Source organism: Anopheles gambiae, chromosome X (genome assembly GCF_943734735.2).
Source record: "Anopheles gambiae chromosome X, idAnoGambNW_F1_1, whole genome shotgun sequence".
NCBI classification, from domain to species: Eukaryota; Metazoa; Arthropoda; class Insecta; order Diptera; family Culicidae; genus Anopheles; species Anopheles gambiae.
In genome coordinates this window covers 14668129-14678265 of record NC_064600.1, presented here as the reverse complement: position 1 = coordinate 14678265, position 10137 = coordinate 14668129, and the positions used below count along the sequence as shown (strand labels likewise).

Here is a 10137-nt window from a genome sequence, read left to right as displayed (position 1 = left end):
TTACTTTGACATTTCCTTGAACAAATTGTACTAATTTGACATCTTAACTGTTAAATTTAAAAAATATCCCTTTTTGTCGAATTTCATCAAAATCGAATTTTTTCGAAAATCATTTTAAAAGGTTCACAAGTGTAATCTTCAGTCAATTTTAGATTAATTCACTAATGTAGTGGCTTAAGTCAATTTTAGATTAATTTTAGATAGATTGAACTGAATAGTTTAACTGATTCTAATACACCGCCATGCCATTCTGACTATCGGATTAAAAAAAAATCTATAAAACTTCTGAAAAATATTTGAATTAAGACAACTGGGCACAACAACCGTTGTCGATCAAAACCTTAACCTGAATCACTAATTTCTTGGCTCTCAGTGATATATCGATTTGCCCATATCAGGATATTCAAGTCTACGTATGGGAGCACGGTCTATTCGAGGCTTGAACCCATGATGGGCATGTTGTTAAGTCGTTCAAGTTGACGACTGTACCACCAGACCGACTAATAATATCATCAGAAAATATATGACTAAACCAGAGCCAAAACTCCTTTATTGGATCCAGGTTGGTTGTAATTAAAGTGAGGGGTAAAACAGTGGAATTTTTTTTGTATAATTTTAATCACTGTTTGCTTTACAACAAACAATGAAATTAAATTACAATTAGACACGAATGTTCTATAAAAAGTTATTTTGAAATCAGTGAGCAAAATATGGGGTATATTAGGTAATTATATAAATGGAAGTTAAGGGAATAAGTTGTCCAGCGTTATTTTAATGATACATCCTGCCTATCAGAGTGTGATGGGCTTGAACAGGCTCCTTCGGCTCAGTTTAATAATAGAGAAATAAGATTACCTAGTACTGGTATTTTACAACAATTGAATATTTAGTGCAAAATATTTTCTATGCAATGATTTCTTTCGTTTCCTAGAAATGCAATGTACAATTTCTATAACTTTTTACGATCCTGATAAAAAAAATAGTTTGTGGTTCCAGCTACTATTTCAGGTAACATGTTGGCCCGCGAGACCACATAACTTTGACATCGCTGTTCCTCACCATAGTAAAGGCAGTATTGTCTATTTACACATACTCAATCGTCATCAATCAATCAGCCAAAGAGATTTTGAATCGATGAGAAAAATACATACATCTATTTTCGGGCTGTTTGGAAAATTCGCTGCAATGCTTACTAACTACTCTACGCAATACAACATTTACTTTGCAAAGATTATTCGACCATTTACCGCTGTTGAGGTTGAGGTCCGAGGCCTGCCTTAGCATGTTCTCACATAATTTATTATGCATTCCACTCACTCGCACACTGTATGCAATTGTCAACCGACACACAGGCTGCGCGTACCTACGTGGGAATCTATTTCTAGCACACGCAAACGGTACCGCAATGGGAGCATCTTATTTTTATGTAAACACCATATCGGGCATTCCACATGGTGGCACGAAATTCCCCCTTTGCCCCGCTCAATAATGGCCAGGGATTTTCCTTCCCACGTCTCTACATCCGCTGCTCCCGGACCACCCTTCGCCAGTTCAATATGTCAGCAATAACTGATACAAACTATAATTAGAATCCGTATCCGTACTGTTTATCTTTACATCGAAACATTTCTGATAGCGGGCGTCGTACCACCCGCAAACCTTGCTGGATCGATTGCAACAACCAGCTGGTTGTTTTATTGCATCTCACTTTCATCAGCTCGTGCGCCATTTCCCGATCACGATTCTACCTCACAAAAAAAAGCTAAAATTCATACAATCAGCGAAAAGCGCTCTCCGATCCGATCGCATTGGTTCGTTTGATTGATGTTGATCTGACAGCGCGCGCTTGTTTGTTTGCGGCGATAATTTCGATTCCGGCGATGACCTTTCATGCCGGGCTGGTCTGACCTGACCGATGGGTTTATCATTAGCCGCCGCCAGGCCTGCCGCACAGCCAGGTCAGGGGTCCACTTTTTGATCAGCGGCAGTGGTTTAGGATCGGGTCACGGGGAGGGCCTGATCGGGCGAAGGTCCAATCTCCCATAGTGATAGTGATCGCACGCGCAGAAAGCGTGTGGAGTTTGTGGGGAGAAAGCGAACGCTACGGGTGGGAGAGGGAGGGGGTCCTCATCAGCAGACTCATCGTTAATGTTTAAGCTTTAATGGTTGCCATTTTATGCATGCTGGAGGCTTTGCTTCGTCTGGACGCCAGCCAACAAGCGCCACTGGGAGCGCCCTCAAGACATTGGGACCTCGACAGTTGTCTACTTCAGAAAGTCATCAAAACTCAACTCACAAACTATTTAGTACATTGAGGTAGAAGATAAGACTGAAGTAGATCTCCAGTCGAACGACTAAGAAGGTTAAGCTGTCGGAATCTTCAAATACATGAAACTCTCGAACGCGATCCAGAGAGACGAGAGCACCTCTATTCCTAGTCAGAGGACGCATCTTGATTCCGGTAAGCTGGCGAAAGTTGCACAGAATTGATGCCGAGCACTTAGGCGTATCTCAGTCCTACGCGCTATGAGACGTCATCAAACGATGCCCATCAAACCTTCGCATGCATCTGCGGTGATAGAGCAATCATCTGTGTTTTAATTGTATTTTTTTTATTCCACCCTAACATTGTCGTGAAGTTGTTGTGCTATCCGATTTGCGTGTAATTGCAGCCAGCTTTGCGGTTTTGGCTTTATGCTAATTTCCCTACCGTATACTGTCTCTGGTCGATTCGAGCTGATGGTCAACGGGCGCCAACGGTTAATTAAAATGTCGTTGTAAATGGTCAGCTCCGGGACGCCCATTACGGGGAAGACGTGGAGTTTGCCATTAAGCTCACCTGCGGCATTCTCAATGCTGGTGCGGTCCTCTCCACCCTTTGCGAAAGGGAAAGTTCAATAAACCCTCCACCGGCGGGAAGGAGTAACTCTAACGCGGGAATTTAATTACCCAATGGATTGCTTGTTTTTTACGTTTCTTGTTCGTCGCCCCTACCTACCCAGAGAGATAGGTTGAACTTAGGCTAGGTTTTTCTAACCAAAAGGCCTCAATCTGCTTGATGAAAGTCGCACACAAATTCTTCTAATGGACCTTTTTCTGAGGTTACCCAACCCGTACCTGCACCTTCTGAGTTTTCCGCTTTCTTTTCCTTGCCCTGCCCAAACGCCTGGATGACGACGAAAGACACGAGCACCATGAGGAACCGACGATCTTTTGGCAACGTCACTGTAAGGCTTGGAAGCGAGCAGGGCAAGGCACACAGCAAAATAATCATAAAAAAACTGCTTGCTTATCGGATTCTCATATTCAATCATTCCCGGTGCTTTGCTCGACTACTCTGTTTGCTACGGTTCATCGGATCGAGGTTTCGCGATAGGCGTATGCATCAAGCTGAAATGATCCGCGACCGGTTCGGATGTTGAAGATGGTAGTTCCTATGCACTTGTGTAGGCACTTAAAAGCCTTGTGTCGGATGTTGGATGCACTGATGTACCGATACCGAGCATGTCAATGTCTCATGTACATGACGTCAACGCTAATCGATATTTCTAGAAGGTCGTTTTTTTATTCTCCAAGATATTTTGGAATCGAACGTGTACGAGCAGCTCTTGCTTGGAAGGTCCTCCGATGTACTAAAAAAATAAATAACCTCACCCGAACCAAAAACTCGAACCACAAAAGTGTTGTCGGTGTTTTCTCACCGTATCACTTATGTATCACTCACAACCTTTCCAGCAGCGGGACCAAAAAAATAACATGACACATCCCACGTGGCGAAACACTGTCGCCTTTTTGTGTAAACTGTGTGTGGTTTATTTTCACATGTCATAAAAGTGACAAATATTGTCAGACCAACCCTTTCGTGCCCAACCGGCTGCATCGAAGCCGGGGCCTGTCCCGTTTCAGCTTGGTTCTGTTCGACGCTTCCGCGGTGGCTAGAAAACGCCTTAGCAGCCCTCGATCCATTGCCTAAACTGGCGTGTAATCCTTTTGCCCCTTTGGTGATCCCTTTTTTATTTTTTTTTTATTTTTTGTCGACCGTCACCGGTAAGCACGGTTCCTGTGGTTAATGCATCAAACAGCACACGCACACAAACACATACGCAGCTATGAAAATACCGTTCAATCATCACTTCACCACAGCGTCACCTCACGTTAGACGGTGCGCCGTACCGTGCTGTATACATGTCAGCACCTTTTCGCTGTGTCACGGGTGCAGGTCTATCAGCAGGTTTTTCTTATCCTACTAAAAGGGCGAACATTTTTTTTTATGTTTTTTACTACGGCCCACAATGTGGGGAGGTTTTTTCTATGTTGAAAACGGATCTGAAGCGGATGGAAAATTCGCACAATCGCTATCAACCTGACACTGAAGACAATGTATTTTTTTGTTGTGCTTGTTGTTTTAGGGAAAGAGCTCAGAAATAGATTCCAACGCGCATTAAAGCTAAGGTTAATGGTCGGTAATCGTTAAAACAATCATCAAAAACGGTTGCGTAGCAAGCGAGACGATACTGTTCGTTACAAAAATGCTTTAGAACGGAGCAGCGCGATAGTTTAATGGTACAAGCGCCCGGCCCTTACAAAACCGGACGCTGGTCGAACCCCCATTCCCGCGCCGCCGTGTGTCGCGTTGGTTACGCAATAGAAATTATGGCAGTGTCTTTAATGATGACAAGCAAAGTGAAGAGGATGATAAAGTAACTTAAAGATGGTGAACTTACATTAGTATACATAAACAGAGATACATTGAACCCGACAACAGAAACCTATCATATTTGTGAGATTGTATAATTAAAATCATTTGCCCAGTCCCAGGAATGTTTAATGCGAAAGTTATTGCTTTTAATATGATAGTAAACGCTTTCAGCATCGGGGGCTACTCAATACAAATTTTCCTTTCAATATTCGCGCCCCCATGTCAACGAAATATGCTCTTCTGCATTTATTTCCTCCTCTCTGATCGATACACCCTTTACACCAGCACTAATAGCCGTCGGCAGAAGCATGCTCGAAGGGGGGAAAAGGGTATGCTCTCTCGCCCCAACAGCACCCCAAGTTGTGTGCAACTGTGTGAGAGACGCCCCTCAAAATCATCGTGTGATACTGGTGGTAAAAACGCTCAAAACTTGTAATAATAATAACAATAATCATAAACAATTTATTGGTACCTGTGCACCGTTGGCAAGACCGCGCGCAAACTGCAAACCAGCCAGCCAGTCAAGCCACTCCAAGAACGGGCCGCATGACAAGACAGTTCGGATCCCGAACGGGAAAGGGGCGCAACAAAAAACAAAAAAAAAAGAAAACAAAAAAGTACTGACTAGTGTGACTTAAATCACTTGTAAGTGAGTGTGTTTGGAGCAATTTCAATAAATTAAATTAAAGCTTTATGAGAAAATTTCACACCAGCGCACACCAGTCCCAAAATGGCACTAATTTGAAGGGACGCACGGAGCAAGACAGAGAAGGAAAGTGAGAGAGCCTCCCCATCCTCATCGATGGCGAGAGAGGGACGCAAAAAAGAAAGTGTCACCGCTGTTGGGCGCCCGTCTCTACAGGTAACGCATCCGCGCGTGAAAGGTGGTGGTGGTAGTAGCTGTGTGTTTTTTTTTTTTATTTTGATCATTTTTGAGGTTTCTGCTGGCTCTTACTGCTGAATGTTAGGGTGAAATAGTACGTACGTGCGAGGATCCCTTCAGAAACGGGGTGAAGGGAGGGAATGGAGCGATTAAAATGGTGATGAAGAAGAGACTTTTACAATCGATACAAATATATCGCTTGTCACCATAAATGGAGCTTCATTTTTCTTGTTCTTTTGGCGGTGCAAGGATCCCACCGTCTACCTCTTCATGCCCCCTCTGGTTCCTTTTCTCCACCTTTTCCTTGGGACTCCACATTGCAGTGGTCGGCAAAGAGGGTTCTACAGTTTGACAAATATCACAGCAGTTTAATACGTTATAGCTTCTTAAGCAAATGATATGATATGATATGCCAATGATATTCCAAAACGCCAATAGAAAACTGAAACATTTGCCCGAAAGCATAAACACATCGTATTCAATCTTACGATTTCAAATTTGATGATTTTTTGGCGTATCTGTGTAACTTAAGCGTTCGATATTTACCGGCTACTGTTTCTCGTAGAGCAAAATTTAAAAGAGAGTTTATTTCACGTAATCCACCTATACTTATAAACAAATCGTTTTTTACTTATAAACTTCTCTAATTATAAACTGTTTTACACGTTCACTTTCCTAATGAGATAAGCACTTTGATTATTCATTTCATGTTGCCCATTTTGGACATCGTGCTGGCAGTTTGGACAATTTTTTTGGTGTGAGCTACAATCAAAGCAGTCTTTGAAAATAAGGGGTAGAGGTAGAGCAGGGCACCGACTGGCGAATAAATTATTATTTTTTCGCTAAAACTTTCGCATTATTCATCGTGAAATTGGTGATATTTGATGGAAAAATTGTCGTATTATCATGTCACCATACGCTTGATTGTATCATACGCATACCGTGTTTGCATTTTAAGGGAATATTCAGCCAAATCCAAGGTGTGTTATTGTTACGAGTTTCGGCAGGAGCCAACGTCATTGAACTGCCAAAAATCAACGTGTTCCTAGTTTCAACATTATTTAAAGCAAAAAAAAACACTTCTGTACCGTGCACTTTTAAAATTCCAAACGGGTTGTAACTAATTGTGCAACTAAACAATCTTTACTAGAAACCACACTTTTATTTGTTTACTGCACTGGTTCTCTTAATCACGATACCTGACGAACTTTGAAGTTCAAAAACTGCCAAAAATATTAAACTGCATACATTTTATTTAGTGTTTTGGAAAAAAACGTAAAGAAATGGTGTAAAACTTTGTGTCTGAATAACAAATGAGCATATTTTTATTTTAAATTTGTGTTTTGAGACAGTTTTTACGCGTGTTTGCATAATATCACGTTTTAGTTACCCAGTCGAAAACGGGTACACTACCGAAAACTGGTACAATTACTCTACAAACATTTTATAAGCAGTTTGAACACAAATATCGTAACGTCAGAGTTTGACTAACCGAGCCAGATTCACACAAAACAAAACAAAAAAGTCGATCTCACAAAGTAGTTCAACTCTGGAATAAAAATAATGAAAATTCCGTATGATCCTTGTCTGAAAAGTATAGCAATAAGTTTATCTGAAAGCATTTCTACAATTGATCACTTGATATCTTCAACATCTAGTATTGCTATATTGTTTGGTCTTCTTTTCTTTCCACTCGTTTGCCAATCCCTGCCTTACGTTCTGTTTTCTGTGGCTATTATTTTTGTGTACTTCCTCCTGTGCGAATCTCCTCCTCATTTATTCCGGTTTTATAGCTGCTCCTACTGGCACCACACCCTTTGCGCTCCCTCATTTCCTTTTTCGTCACCGTTAGATGGGTTCGGCCTAGGTCAGCTTTGCTTCGTCGCCGCCGCCTTCCGCCACGTTACGTTAGTGACGATCCTTCCGCCAAGTTACGACAATTTAATGTCTCTTTATTTTTATTTATTTTTTGTTTCAAAGACAAAAATTTCCGCCAAACCCGATTGGCTCACATAAGCTGTCGATAAGGGAGGGAGGGGGCGCCTTTCGATGGGTGCCTTCAAAGCTGCGCCATCCTCCAGCAGTAGGTAAGCGAAGGCAATGATGGAGCGGAGAAGGAAAAAAATAGAAAGAACCTCGCGTCCAATCGCAGCGAAATGGCTTGCCATGGATTTGGCCAGTTTGAGCAGCACGGCAAGTCCTTTTCGGCGAGTCGGAAAGCGACTAATTGGGAGCCGGGTTTGATGAGAGCGGTTCCGAGGCAGTGCGCGCGATGCCACGGAACCGGATCGGTCGTAAAGCGCGCCCCCGGGACCGGCCTTTCAAAAGAGTCGATAAGAACATCGCGTCACGAGCCACGTAATTAGGCATTTTATTTCCCGGCCTTCCGAACGCCTTCCCGACAATCTGAAGCAACAGCAAAAAAAAAATAAAATGAACGAGGAAAAAATGGGAAAGGAGAAAATTAAAAGGATTTTGGAAACATTGTTGAGTGACTGGTATGTCATATGGGCTGCCACTTCTTAAATGTCAAACATCGTTCGTACTTAAAGAGCTGGCCTGGAAGCCGTCAAGCAATTAATGCGTCATGGCGTATCTGGGGGAGAGACATCGTCGAAGTCATCAAGATCTTCTCCGAAAGGGAGGTAGCGTCCAAGGACCTGCCTTTGTTTAATCGACATCTTCACCATCGATAGAATCGCAGAATCGATGATTCTGCGTTTGATAAGAGCCTCACACACCCGTTCCAAACCATTGCTCCAAACAATGCTTCCATGAGGCATTTTTATGATGTCCCTGCAATGGAGGACAACGAAATTAGAGAGAGAGAGAGGCATGGCAGCCGCACTTTGACCTACATACAGTGTTTTCCTATCGAAGGGCACGGCAGAATAAAACAAACTCATAATAGAAATCCCCGAACAGGCGGAAAAGGACATACCGATCTCGGCCAGCTTGCCGACTGAACATTCCCCTTCAGACGTCTATTACGCAGAAGAACACAGCTCCTCAGTGTTCTTCGGTGAAAATGTGGCTGAGACGCCTCTAGGGTAGAGTTTTTCGCTGCAGCGTTTCGATTGATTCTGAAAAATCATTCCTCCCGCCCTGTGTGTGTGTGTGTCGTGGTCCACTGGACGCTTTATTAGTTTATTTTTATTCACTGCCCTCCACCCTCGATACAATCATACATACACTTCTTCGCTGTATGGTTGGAATCCTTGAACGGTCCTCTCCTTTCTCATTCCCCACGGCGAAAGAGAGATATCAGCAGGATTCGAATCGGATTAATGAATAAGCTTGCGTGCTGAACAGTTTCCCCGTACCATCGCGCCTGTTTCTTCCAGGCCCTAGGTGGCAGATGGAGACGTTCGGAATGTTGCCCGTACCGTTCCGGAATCACCTCCCGGAGGAAAACGTTGTCGTTGTCGTCGTTGTCTGTATGTCCCACAAACCCTCCCCCCCTCCCTCACCCCCCTACCCGCAAACAGGGAGGAGCCGTAATTGAAACTATGACTTGGCCGTTTTAGTACGCGCAAGAAACTTCCCTCTGTGGGGGCGATGGTGGATCGTTCCGGGTCGTTACGCTTCATTCGTCTCGATTCCGTTGGGCGGAGGCGGCCATGTTTTGTTGCGCTCCTGCAAGAATGTGCCGTGGGCAGAATGTGGTGCACGTGGAGGCGATAGTTGGTACCGCTCAAACGGCACACGCAACGGATAAGGATAAAATGATAAACAGCAAGCCGGTAGGATAGAAGGAGGAAGCGTTTTTCTTTCAATCCCCACTCGTTGGAGCACTCTCCGGAGCCGCTTCAGCGCTTTACAGCAGCGCCCACGACGTCATACCCGATCGGCGAACGAAGTGAGACTTTATTTCTGACAATAATCAACCCAAATATGTGCTGGGAACGGGAAAACGTTTGTTTCACCTTCTTGTTTTTGATCCATTATAAGTGTTTTTGTTGTTGTTGTTGTTGCTTGCTTTGCTTTTATCCTCCCTCGGTCCGTGCGGTTGTCTTGATTTCTTGCCGACCATTGTCCACACCCGATGACCCGTTTTCTGGAACGCACGACCGGGAACCGTCTGGAACGAGGAGCGAAACCAAACTTAATCATCTGTAACATCGACATCACAATAATGAGGTGACACACTCGCTGTTTGTGTATCTGGCCAACAGGGGCGTTTTAGATATGGCCTCCCTGTATCGTCTTTCTAGGTCGGAACTATATCGCTTCCAGGAGCAACTTTTGTCCTCGAAGTTGTGGAGTCGCTCGGACGCCCGGTTCACGTCTTGCGATGCAGCGTGACCGAGCTGGCACCGACACCAGTTTGGTGTTGTGTGTGTGTGTGTGTGTGTGTGTGTGTGTGTGTGTGTGTGTGTGTGTGTGTGTGTGTGTGTGTGTGTGTGTATGTGTGTGTATGTGTGTGTGTGTGTCACTATTAAATTGCTTCCTGTGTTCAACAAGCTTCAGATCTCACACGCCCCGGAGACGCCCGCTTGCAAATCCTACTCACTCGAGCTGTAAAGCCTTAATATCCCATGGGCAGGATACTCGG

At 43.8% G+C, this 10137-nt stretch overlaps 1 protein-coding gene across 2 annotated transcripts in view; it reads left to right on the top strand.

The window, feature by feature from the left end:
- The window catches only part of LOC5666814 (monocarboxylate transporter 12), a 132450-nt gene that overhangs the window by 40301 nt on the left and 82012 nt on the right, over positions 1–10137 (top strand). The window lies entirely within an intron of this gene.